Consider the following 13,817-nt stretch of genomic DNA (forward strand, 5'->3'; position numbering starts at 1 on the left):
TGAATTCCATAGTTCTATTTTAAAATAATTTCCTATTTGTCTGTCGGTAACCGGTTGCCTAAAGATTGAGAAGCAAGCAATGCATTACGAATCGAATGCATATTTTGACCAAGACGTCTCATCAATTTGTATATTATTATTCTAAATATTGCGTTTTGAGATTCTTTTGGAGATTCGATTAGTTCCAACCCGATTGACTACCTCCCTGAGAATTTGAATCAATTTACATCGTGAAATTGAAAATGTCGCTGTTTTGCGCTTCGTCGCCTGTCGGTAATATAATAATAAATATATATTTTTAATTCGTCTCGTTAGACAGTCCGTGCTTCGAACTTCACGAACTGGTTGTGATTTAATTGGATCACATTATCTATCAAAATAAATTCTGATCAGTTCTTCACTTTACTAGCACCAGCCCTTTCCAAGAATTTATCGATCACTGCTAGCAACAAACATTCAACTAACATTCCTTCCCTTCCTGCAGTGATTGATCATCTCATGTTCTATGTCAGTTCAGGTTGCAGGTTGATTAAGATCCACTATTTCCAAATATTATGCAATTCTCAAAATTTTCGTTATGTTTTTTCATAATCCATTTATTGTATGGTTTTCATGATCGGTATAAGATGATACATATCCTAATGAAAAGTTTTCAGTTTTTACTCTTACTCATCAGAAACAATAAAAATTCACACAAGTTCTATATAACTCACACAAATCGAAATTTTTGTCGGAGAATCATATAACTAAATTTCAAACCATACAAATAAATCACATCCCACTGTAAGGTGAATGCGGTGTTAGTTCCAATAATACACCCATGCCGACATCATCTTCTTCACACTTGTAGCCAACACCAAAAACCTTTTAGCTGCCTTTTCTGTAATACGGCCGCGATTGCAATGAAGCCAAAATGATAGGAAGAAGCGACAAAATTATCATAATGGATTCAGGAAATCAAGGCATTTCAAGCAAACGTTCTCGGCTTCGGTAATTGACTGGAAAATGGTGCGTTTCAAAAGAGAAAACAAAAAAAAAACAGAATATCATCGCTCATCTTACAAACACAGTGTAATTTTGGTCGACTGGCATTCGAATCTAAAAGATTGTAACGGTGAATCTGTAAGCGGTTGGAAAATGGCTGATGCATCGGTACAGACAGTTTCGGAATTTCAACGACGTTTAAAAGATTCAATGAATGCAAAGATGACACGAAATAAATTGCCCATAGCGGGAAAGTAACTTAATTAGATTGGAAGAGTTTCGTATGTTAGACTCTAATTAAAACAGAGCGAAAATCAGCCTCGTTTAAATTCCAGTAGCAAATAAAACCTTCTTTCTAAGGCAAATAACCACCAGTCAGCATCAAGATTTCGGCCAATCACAAACATACATTTCGAGACTTGCAGAGATAACAGTGTGTTTCAAGGCACCAACAAAAAAACCTTAACAAAAGAGTTCGGACTGATAATTAATTCACCGACACATCGCAAACGCCGAAAAAGAACGATGGTCAAGTGCCAGTGGGCCGGCTATGAATGCTCTGATTATGGAAATGAAATTCGATTCAGTGCTGCTTGGTTACTTTACCAACTCCCTTCAAACGTACAAGCCGATTCTGTTCTGAATTCGTGGTAAAGTGAAGACGATCCAGCGAACAGACCCGGATTGCAATTTACTTTTTTCCATTCACGTTTAGACGTCAATGGTTCTAGATTAGAATAGAAATTGATGGTGAAGATTGACCACGGATCTCATTTATGCAAATCACAATACATATTTTTACCGGCAATGTCAGTTTGAGGAAGACTTACTGCATTTCAACAATGTTTCCACGCTGCTCAGCTCAGGCATCAATCAGAAGGAATTCAACAATATCCTGCCGCAATGTGAGTTCATCGGCTTACCTGAAATTTATAAAATAAAACCAAAAATATTAAACATTCTCAACGTTGGATTATCATTTGCTGGTTTTGACCAGCTGATTTAAACTCAGAAGCGACAGGTTTCATCAAATCATTTGTATTGTTGACAAAGTTTTACGATCTCGATTAAATGTTCACTCATTCAAAGAGACGAAGTACACACTTCATGGCAAAAACGCAACAAAAAAATCGGAGGCATGAGGCAATAAAACTGCTTGCTCGTTTTTGTTTATTCGATTCAATTTACTCATGTTTACCTTTCTGATCCTATCGAGCGAAAATACTCACTCACTAGCCGTGAATATGTTTTCATTTTTTTTTGTTGTTTGTTTTTCTATCATTAAGCTATTAGTCGCCTAACCGACCGATTCAGCTTCTGGGCAGCCATTCGTAGACGGATTAGCGACCGACGCATCAATGATGATGACAGTAGACAAGCGACAACAAGTCCACTTTATCATTTTTACAATGAATTTTATGGCTTTATCACTTCAATAAAAATTTAAGAGAGCGAGTGAACATTAAATTTTTATGACAACAATAATAAAGCACCCTCCCGCCTGATCCTGTCCTCGTCTATAGAGTTCTCACGCTCACGCGGCACGGTGCCGAGTTTGCTGGAGGCACGAGGCAAACAAAGCAGCGAAAAAAAAAGCATTCAGTCACCAGAGTTCGCACCATATCACCATAAAGGAGACATATTACTACAGTTTTGTTATAGGCGACAACGACGACGCGCGCGAGTTCCGTTTCCAACATACACCCCCATCCCAGTTGCTTGGGGCAACTGTGACTATGTCTCGTCAGCCGGTTTGATTTTTTTTACTACCGGTGGTAATCTTCCTCCTTCCAACCCAGAAGTGGCTGTCAGTCAGTCAATGGGGCTGACGATAGCTGGCAGGCCGGTTGCGGTAGTAGTGGTAGTAAAATGTCTTTTACTGCTCGAAGACCACAAGCGCCACGGAGAGAGCTGTTGAACGATGGTAGTAGATCACACTCATATAAAAATCTCGTTTCATTAAAAAACGATTCATTTATGGGCGATTAAAAAGAAGTATAATTTTAAACTTATGCATACAGGATGGGGTGTTCGGGTGTCAGGATAGTGAGGAAGAAGCACTTCAATCCTTGCTTCTAACGATCTTCGGTCACAAAAGTGCAATCAACCAGACAAACTGGCGTCCAAACCGTGGATCCAATATTGTTTTGAACAGTTGATCAACATCAGCAGATGATCACGTACAAAGATCCACCTTCACGCTTGAGCATGACAAACAGAACTGCACTGCAACTGCAGAGACAGTCAGAATCGAGAAGCATGAGTTCGAAGGAAAGGGTTACATAATTTTATTGCACCATTTGTTAAACATATTCCTTGAACGAGACGGAAGGGTTATGATGCGACCTTGAAGATGTATAGTGAGAGTAATAAAACACTTTCTTGCAAGGACTTTTCATTTCTACTAGAATAGGAAAAAATGAAAGAGTTATGAAATTGTCATTACGCTATTTAGATTTCGTTTCGGCCTTGAACGCGAATTGCATTCGAACATTAGTTCTTTTCAAATTTCCTAGAAAGCAAAAGTCTTTGGTAAGCTATGTGTTGTTATCTGCGTGTTAAAGCCAGATCGCCGTTTTCGTAGTCTATTCCGCAAAATCTCTATTCAAAGCGTCAGCAGGAATATTTCTCGTAAATATTCCCCCGGCTCATCCTTATCTTTCTCCCCTGCCTGGACGAACAACTTTTATAATCAGTCGCACAAAATTTCTTTTGTTCATTTTCCATTTTAGCCTCCTGCTTCGAGACAATGATCCGTACTTCCAGCACCGAATCTGTCTGTTGTACACATTTGTGGTGATGATGATTGTAACTATGTTGTGGCCACGGTAAACTTGCAAACGGATGCAAATAAGGTGAAAGTATCTTCCCTATCGGCAAGGTCTACAAACTCATCCTTGCTTAGCTCTATAGGGGTAGCTTAGGAATACTGAGTGCATAATTTTCGTCTTATCGAGGGAAGGCAAAGTTCAATTACTTTTTAGTTTTTGGGATGGAACATCACTCTGGGAACGGAAATCATAATCGAAAAACAAAAGGGAGATACACAGTCTGTTCGAGTAGATCCATCGAAACATGTTTTCTAGTTCATGGGTTGGCTCCGAACTGATGACGTAATAACGTTTTGCATGCAGAAGGGTAAAATCAAAAGGCAAATCCAATCTATTTTCCATTTATAAAATCTATTTCGTTATTTACAATCTATCTCTTACTCCTCACCAGCTTCGGCTACATGTTTACCGTATTTATCATCATATGTGTAGTGCGCAGTGCATACGTGAAAGGATTTTGCCAACTTTTCAGCAGCGTAAATCAAGATACCTTTCCTCAACCATGGAATGAAATGCTGCTCCGTTCATCGCAAGATAAATTTTTATTCAAATTCCATTCATCTTATTCTTGTCGCACGTTGTACTACCCTCGAGGTTTGGCTGACTCCGAAGAGACAAATGTATTGCTCTATCTTTTTTTTCTTCTTCGTGTTGCTATGGGTGGACGGCATCGAACGGATGCTTGAATGGCACCCGTAGATGCATTTCTCGATTGATCGAATCTTTGCCTAGATCGAGCGTAGCAAAAAAAGTACCGTGTACTACGAGTATTCCCTCTGTCGGTGTTTCGAATGAAAGATTTTTTTAAAACTTTTTTCCGACAACTAATAACAAAACTGACCGTTCTCAGGTATTATTTTTAGTGTATCAGTCAAATAATTTGGAGCCACAATGGAGTTGAAAACGGATTTAATTGGCACTTGCAGCTTGAAACAGTTTGGATTCATTTTTTTAACATTTTGAATCCAATAATTTAGTTTTTTTATATTATACAATAATGCAGGAGAGCATTATTCTCTCGAAATAAACATGACAACAACACATAATTTGACGAAAAAGTTATATTCTTTGGAAAACCAAAACAAAAAAAAAATCAAAGAATTGGAGAGACCGGGGCTAAGCAGGACACTTTTTGGAAATTGAAAAAAAACATCAATTACCAAAGTTATCTCTACCGTTGTGTAGTTATAACCTTCAGCTGCAATTCCCAATTTGTGATTTGGAAAAAAAAGTCTATTAGTTTTCGTACCAAGTCGCCATAAATTGACCAACCCAAAATCCAACACAAAAATGAAGAACGAATACAGTAGAGCTAACCTAATTAGCGCAGAGGAAAAAAAACTATGTTCAAGAGAATTTTCTATTGGTTTCAATTTTCTGTGAGACATTAAATTTAGGTCTTGTCATAAAACTTGACGTCCTGCTAGACCAAATATTTTATACTAAGACTGACTTCAGAGTCTTTATTTAGAGTAGTTTGTTAGATTGGCTACATATTTTGAACGTTTTGTTTTTATTTTTAGTGAATCTAGTTGCAATAAGTGATGTAAAATAGAATAGATATATAGATATCAATCTATATGTATGTTTCAAGAATCCTTCGAAAATTTCAAGGAGAAAATTATGTGCTCGGTTGAGCCCCACTTTTAAAAAATACTTTTATTTTCCACGTCATTGAAAACACTCACTAATCACTATATTCAGCACGGAATGAACATTTGAGAGCTCTAAACAAACCACCGATACGAAGCACTAAAAATCAAATATACCAAAATAATCCGAAAAAATAAAAACATTCCAGCGAAATTTACAAAATCAATCCGTGAATCGAAATACTTGCTGCTCTAAAAGATATTTCAGCTGTCCGATTCAACTCAATGTCTGCCCCGACAGTTTTTCAATTTTAAATTTTAGATGTAATACCGAAAAACTAAAAATGACAGTCATTTTTAAATCTAAAGGGAACAAGAATAGAATTTTATAAATTTGATATATCAAACTAGAATTTGTGTCTACAATCAAGGTTGCAAAGTAAGTATGATTCTTGTTTCTATCTAAAAAATCTAGTATCTGTAGAAAAAAAAATCTGTCTTAATCCACCTAGTGGTGTAATAATGCCTTTCTCATTAACATTTCATTAGAAATCAATGCAAGTTCCGATTGAGTTTTTGACAATCTTTTTCCAGAGCCGGAACTTGGAGACCGTCACAGCCGTAAAAATTTTTTTTGCTGTTATCACATAGCCAGGCTTTTAAGTTTAAACAGTGATATAATCTACTTTGAATATTTCATTCTTATCTGTGTCGTAAATTTTATGACGATTAGGCATGTCGACCAACATATAAAAAGTTCAGCGAAAAAAACTTTCATGCACTATTTAGATTGACTCAAACGAAAATGGAACCAAATGAAAACCTGTGTTCCTGTTACTGCTATATAAGAAATTCAAGTCAAATGGGTAGTAATACTTTTCAAGCAGCATAACGAAACATGCTTTGTGATTAAATTTTTATTTTTATTATTATTATCAATATAATCGCAGTCGATGAAATCGGTTGTGTTTTGAAAACGTTGTAAAATTACGTTCTATTTTTGTTCTTCTATACGAAAATTAACAAAGCACGCTGTGTGCTTCGTTCGTAAGGCGGTGGTGTTTTCTTCTTCTGTACCAACACGTGCCGATACGTACTGGTATGGCATCGTCATTTTGTATGGCGTTTTGAAAGTTTTGACACTCATCGCCCGATAATTTCGGTACCGGAAGTCGGATCTGGAAGCAATTGCACAATATCTTTTAAGACAATGAGAGATTTCATTTGAATCAAGATTTGTGAAAATCGTTGTAACCGTTGCCGAGAAATGAGTTCCGTTTTTGGAATTTTTCTTCACTATTATCGGTGGTTTCGGAACCGGAAACCGGGAACTAGTAGTCCCAAAGTAGGTTTATATATTTACCAACAAACAAGACCTTCCAACTAGATGAATTCACTATTAAGTTGTATAAAATTTTGCCCCTCGTTTTGCCATCACATATTTGACATATTTGATTATACCGAGATTCATCTTATGCATGCATGCAAATTTGTTCCTGAAAATTATTTGATCGTCTTAGTGGAATACAGTTGTTATTGAAACAAGCACGATAAAAAAAATTCACCGCATGGATTTTTTTATTCGATTAAATTTCATATTACTTGTACCGCCTACCGATACCGTGTGTTTCACTTGACTCGGAGTTTGGACTGAGGTTCGGGGCAACTAAGCAGACAACACACAACAATGGCAGAGTGCTGGTTACGCCTGAAATAGAGAAGTTTTCGAACCAAGGAAGTGGTGTGCTGTCGCTGACTCGATTGGAAAGCAAACGGGGAATGAGCATAAACCATCGAGAATGACATGACTTCCTCAAAGTTGGTCATTTTTATGCACAGTTTCTATTGAAATGATCAGTTTTCGTCATTACACATGATTTTCAAACCTTTGCCGTCCACGTGATGTCCTAATTTTTTTTTTTCGAAAGATTGGAATGCAAAACAAATTTTCGTACAAGTATAGTATTCTCTCTCGAATGTGATAACCAACGTTCAGAAACCGTACAATCAAGTGCATTCTTCATCGAGACAACCCATCCAGTACTCTTGCTGTTTCGAGTCTCTGGAAAGCGATAAGTTTTCGATTACTGATTGAACTCTAGCGCTCAGGGGAACAAACAACGTACAACCAAAATCACGCTCTCGGACGACTAAACAGAAGCAGGATGATGATTGTTGTGTGTTTCTGCTGAAAGACATGGAAAGTGGTATGACAAACAGAGGAAATGTGTGAAGGATGAATCAGTTGTTTTTGCATACAAATTGAAACCGAAACCTGATGGCGGTGATGGGCTTTGCTTCCGTCGTGCGGGAGGAGACAAAATCGGATCGTGCCATGTTTGATAGGATAAGCGCCTTTGTGTAACTTCCCGAAGTGTAGGACATGAGAAACAATGTTTTCTTATGTGGTTTCCACTACATTAACAATTCTCATTGAAAATTCCTCTTATATAGGCTTAAGAAGGTGTTGCCATCGAATCGTTCGTGGCGTTTCGTAATCTTGCGTAAGGTATCAATCAGCCGAGGAAATAATGTTTTCATTAACATATTCGTTTTAGCATATTTTCATCATCATATAAATTAGATAATCTTTGAGTAGAGCAATCCGACTAGACCAGGCTAGCAGCTGGATCAAACTTATTGGAATATCGATGAGCATTTTTTTAAAACTTATTTGCAAAAAAATCCTTCGCGCGGAAATTTACACAAAAGAATTCCGAACGTATTAAGGAACAAAGAATCACCATAAAATCCAAAACGCTCAAATAATGTAACCGAAATAAATACTAAGTCAAATTCTTTTAGCGTTCAATAGCTTGCTGTATATAATTCTTGTACAAAAATTGTTTCAAATCAGAGAAAACACATAACACTAGGCTAAAATCACCATCAACTAAGAGCAAAGTATGTAAAACTTTAAAGGCACAGCACAGATGCATGAAGTAAAATTCTTTGCTTATTTTTCTTATATTTTTTTATTTAATATGCTCCCAAGCAATTATTTTTCATGCATTATTCACGACTAGCGAGATTAATGCATACATGCAATTTCCGCTCTGTGGATCCAAGCCAGTAGTGGTCATTCAGCGATGAGTGCATAGCGAATTTCATACCAACATTTTAGAGCTCAAATTTAAACCTTCCTCCATAGAAATTGAATATCAAGATTCCGTATTTCCGTATTGGGAGATTGTACTTCTTTTTTTAAACTCGTTTCAAATAAATATAATTGACGTTTATAGTTTTGAAGAATTCTACATACCATTTTAAAACAATTATCGCTATGATCCATCGTTTGACGAAGCTAGGAATTTGTACCCTAATCGAATCGAAAACATTACACTACTCACACACGATTCAACTCTTTCCCATTGAAATTCAACTCGTGTCGCATGCGGGGTGCAATTTAACGAACGACTTCGATCAACGAAAAAAAAATCAACGTATCTACGATAGTATACCCAATTTGGTGAAGGCCTCCTTTTAAATTCAAGTCAACAACTCCATGGCTAGTAAGATTCATTCATTCAACTGATAAGAAAACAAAACCCGTTTGCATTGAACACGTGCCGCTGAAGACCGATTGTGCAACCCTTTTGCTAGGAAAGCATTCTTCAAAACGTGTCAAAAATGCGAAGGGGGTTCCAAACCAGAACCGTTATCATCTGGGATTTGTATGCTCAGAGAACATTTTTTAATTCAATTTTAATCCCAGCCCAACTGTTTTAATACATTCCGGTTTGGAAGATTATGGAGCTGGTCACATTTGTGTTTACTTTTCTTAATGGTCTTAATTTCCTCCTTCCAGGTAGTGGAAGAGGATAGAGTTAACGTTAGATTCAACAGAAGAAAATATGGCGATTTCTAGAGTACAATTGGAGATCATTGGAATAATGGAAGCCATTCTGTAGAATGATTTGCATAACGAACAGGACAACCTTGAAGACCAGTCGATTAGCAAATCGACTACCATCTATCCATCTTAACGTCCAATGATAACCGTGGAATATTATTGATCTGTAACGAATCTGAGGCCACTTAGGGTTTACGAAAACGAGTTAGATCGACGCACAGCTTGCTTGGATTCGACTGTCAATCTTCGCAACCTTCGTAAATGAAACGAAACAATTTCAATTACATTTGACTAAACGTTAGAAATAATTTTATATTCGATCGCATTTATTTACAAATCTACCCCATTTTTGTTATTTAGTACTTTTGGTACCGCATGGGTACCAGTTTTGTCCAAAGTGCACATAACTATTTTTAATTTCTTCGTTCCGCCTTCGGCTCATTAGATTTATTGGTTAGAAGAAGCTACCATGTGCTCACTTTAAATATAGCTTCAGACATTAGACATAGTGACCACTTGTAGCGAACAAAACATGATAAAACAGCGAAAGAACGTCGAACTTCTTAAACCAGTCAGTAGAAGGGAACGCGATGGCAAACCAGATTGAAACCAATTTGCAATAAATACTGCTAAAATATGGGCTCGATAAACCCTACGAAATTATGTGATGCGGGTATTGTCAAACAGTTTGCTCGACGGAAAAAACGAACACAAGAGTTTAAGATTGGTACGTATTTAGAAGCGAAAATGTGATCAACACCCAATCATGATCGTTCCGAACCGGTTTTATTTTGTAAATTGCTACGATCTCCATCGACTGTGTGTGGCAAGCCCCGTTCGGATTATTGTTACGCATCGTATTAGGAAACATAGTATGACTCTAAGTTACTCTAAGATTCTCAAGCCACCTACGTCAGTAATGCTGCTAATCAACACATTAAACCGTTCAAACTCAAGCAACCGTGACAAGTCAGTATAGTGAATGCTACCGACATTGAATTGAAGCTACGCGAAGACCTAAATCCGCCGGCGGGAGAAACCATTATCAGGTGCTGCCATCCGGCGGATCTCTCTCTAAGAGCGGAAGAACAACGTCGCTCACTAACACCTCGCTAATGAAGCGCTATGATAGTAGTAGTTCCTTGGCCACGCCCTCTACCCACACTACTGCTATTGAATAATAGTGTGTGTGGCACCACTACAGTCATATCCGGATAGCCAAGCAGGTGCTGCCCCGTGGTGGTAGGAACCGCAAACATTTATTTGCCACCTCGAATTAGTGTGCAGGAGTGAAACAAAATTTGCGTGTTTAAAATATATTATCCTACTAGTTTGCATAAGGAGCGTAAAACATGTTTCAGGCGATTGATTCCCATCTACAATTGAATGTGACAAGTTTTATTGACCGAAGAAACAAGAAGCCGGCTTGAATCAATGGATAATAATCGTTAATTACATTCTGCTCATGTGTGCCGTCTTTACGACGGCTTCTACACCTTTAGCACATTTTGCGACGGGAAAAAATTTCTTTGCACGAAAGAAAACTTGTTCCGGTAAAATACCAACGTTGATTGGTCGTGTTTTGAAAAAATGGATTCTGATTAAATTTTTCTGTTAGAGCTACTCATTGGTCTGTTTCTAACTTATACCTACATTGACTGGCACATTTACTCTCTGTGGTATGGCTAAATCAAGATATGAACCATCGAAACCGGTTCATGATTATCGAATGCGTTTCTCTTGCCACTTATCATTAAGCTGATGGAAAAATCTTCCCCACACACGGACTGCGGCATTTTATAAACGCAACAGTTCGACTCCCCACATTGGCATATCCTAGCAATTACACAAATTAGCGCAAATCTTTTTCAATACAGTTTTAATCCCTGAAACTAATTCAAATAATATTATATCTCTGTTGAATTAGTGCGAATCAGGTAAGACAATCAACAATACAGTAAATCATGATTCATTCATAGAATCGATTTCTTGAATACCATTTTAAACGTCAATTCATATCCAGTTTCGCGTCTCAAGAGGAGAGACCTTGCCAGATTTAGCATCGCTTTTGCGCTTCGAATATCGCGACCACTGAATGTCTACGACACCGAGATTAAAACAACTCTATAAATTCCCATTCGGATTTTTTTTCTCAGATGACTACCGCGATAGAATGAATAGAAACATAAATACGCAAATTTACGAGCAAGCATTCCCACGAAAGCCATTTGCTGTGCATTTTATCGAGACATTCTTTCGATCAACATACCTGGCAGACATTAACGATATAAGTCTCATTATATACTAAGAAAACTATCCATATGTCACTCAAGTTAAGTTTAAAATTGGCCTGAAAATTTCCCCAGAGAGACATGGAGAGAGACAGAAAGATGGTTTGGTGTCGACATCTGAATGTCATTATACTAATGAGAACACCAAACAACAAAAAATCGAATTGGAAAAGCAAAGTTACTGCACGAATGGATATTTTTGTCAAAGTTTGGTCGCTCAAGTTTCGTGCATTTCTTCGCCAATTATGAACATCTACCTTTCCGTTGATATGTAGAGATTTTCAATGTGTCATTAGACTGACAGAGATTCCCCATTGATGGGTTCGAGAAGTGTCAATAAAGAAGATGGCTGCAAACTGCACTGCCACCCACTGCTGGTCTACACTCGTCACCGTCATCAGCGAAAGTTTGTCATGCGGCCGATGGCGACGATGATGGCCGAAACGAGCGGAAAATGAGTGAGCAGACTTTTGATCGTAAAAAGTTTTATTGCTTAATTGTAAACAAGAAATCTAACCTTCTGCGTGATTATGTGGTTTATGCTATAGTGATATTTGGAAATGATCTGTGCCAAAATCTGAAGAAATTTATAAGTAAAAAAAATGTTAATGAGAACCGTTCGCTCAAGCATACACAAAATTCATTTCCTTCGCTAATCAACATACGTACCACGGTAAATAAGAAACGATTCCCAATAATCGTTTCGGGTCCGGTCACTATTGACGAAAACTAATGAGCCTCCGGTGCTTCCGCGAATCAATGAATGGATACGCTAACGAGAAAAGACGTTTCCTCTGGCCGTGGTGGAAAAAGACGTGTGTTCTACTTTTGATGATGACCACCACGATGCTGGAGTCGAAAATAGCACTGACTTCCAGGCAAGGAAAGATGCACGATGGCAGCTTTTGGTGATTGCTTTTCCGTGTCTTTGGCAGAGAATATTTTCGGATGAACAAATTTATGATTTGGGACACCATGTAAGAGGAGATAGTAGATTTAGATATTAGCACCTCATAAAAATTGTTTGTCAGTAGCACAGAGAATCACAACATCGATAACCAAGGAAGCTAAACGTTACAATCATAATTTTTACAAGAGGTACCTTTTCATAAACAATTCAACAATCATTCTGATTTTATCATCATAACATCGAACGTTATTAACTTGTTTGCGTGTGAAAAACTATACGTTTGAAAAAGATATGATCTTGTCTCTGATCAAAACCAAAACATACATAATATTATTAATCAAATAACGGGGAAAATATTTTTTGACAATCGAAATCTTTTTTTGAGGGACAGTTTCGTCCTATACAACTGCAATCGATGAAAAACGGAGGCGAGAACGAATTTAATATAATTTGAAAAGAGCAGCTCTATCGGCAGCATCATCATTTGAGCAGCACTGAAAAGGCGAGGTCGTCTTCTGATAAAAAAAAACACAATCATCATTATCATCTCATCAGTATTTACCGCCTTCTCGTTTTTTTTCTCCGTTTTTTTTTCGTTCGTTGCATCTCGTGAGACAAGAGTAGCCAGCTAGTAATAGCGATGTTGCCTTCAGTCTCTCTGAATAACTTTTTTTTCCGTTCACCAAAAAGCATCATTGCGTTTTCTTTTAACGAAGCACATCACATTTTAGCTAATCAAGAACGGCAAAGGATTTAATTTACGATTTTCAGTTACCATCCCTGAAAAATGCCCAAATGATTTTTTCGAGGCATATTTCCGTGCAATGCCGACGTTGAGACTAATTATTTTCACAGTTTAGAACACTGCCGAAAAGAGTCCTAATCAAATAATTACATTTTTACTAATAAGCTGCAAATTTGGGTGCTCATAGAATGTAAAATAAATCGATTTAATTACCAATGCCACCCAACTCTTCCTCTCAAAATTTATTACTGCTCGATCGAAAATGACCGCCATTCCTGTTTGAATTTGTTGTGAATTCAGCATTCACGTAACGATTCAATTAAATTTTAGCTGATTTGTCGCAGTTTCTTTCTCCTTTCATTATCCTTCAAGCTATTCTCGCAAACTAAAAAGTTATGCATTGTCGTTTTTTTTTCAAAATTGTTTCGTAAAAGGCAGAACATCACTTCATGTTTGCGTCGTTGTGACACATAGATTCAAGCAATACTCATTATTTATGTTGAAGATCGTTATTCATTATACATTTATTCATAACACATTGGAACATTAATCAATGTTAATAATCTAGAAAAACTAAATAAAAACTAAATAAAATCCATCTAGTGCAATAT

General features: G+C 37.2%; 1 protein-coding gene across 2 annotated transcripts in view; it reads right to left on the bottom strand.

Annotated features, from left to right (window-relative positions):
* Positions 1-13,817, bottom strand: part of LOC131428861 (homeotic protein ultrabithorax-like) — a 349,128-nt gene that overhangs the window by 312,071 nt on the left and 23,240 nt on the right. For both annotated transcript variants that reach the window (XR_009229404.1, XR_009229405.1), the window contains exon 2: positions 1,815-1,907. The gene's annotated coding sequence lies outside the window, so the exon portion shown is untranslated. The remainder of the gene's footprint in view (positions 1-1,814; positions 1,908-13,817) is intronic.

This window comes from Malaya genurostris, chromosome 1, assembly GCF_030247185.1.
Source record: "Malaya genurostris strain Urasoe2022 chromosome 1, Malgen_1.1, whole genome shotgun sequence".
NCBI classification, from domain to species: Eukaryota; Metazoa; Arthropoda; class Insecta; order Diptera; family Culicidae; genus Malaya; species Malaya genurostris.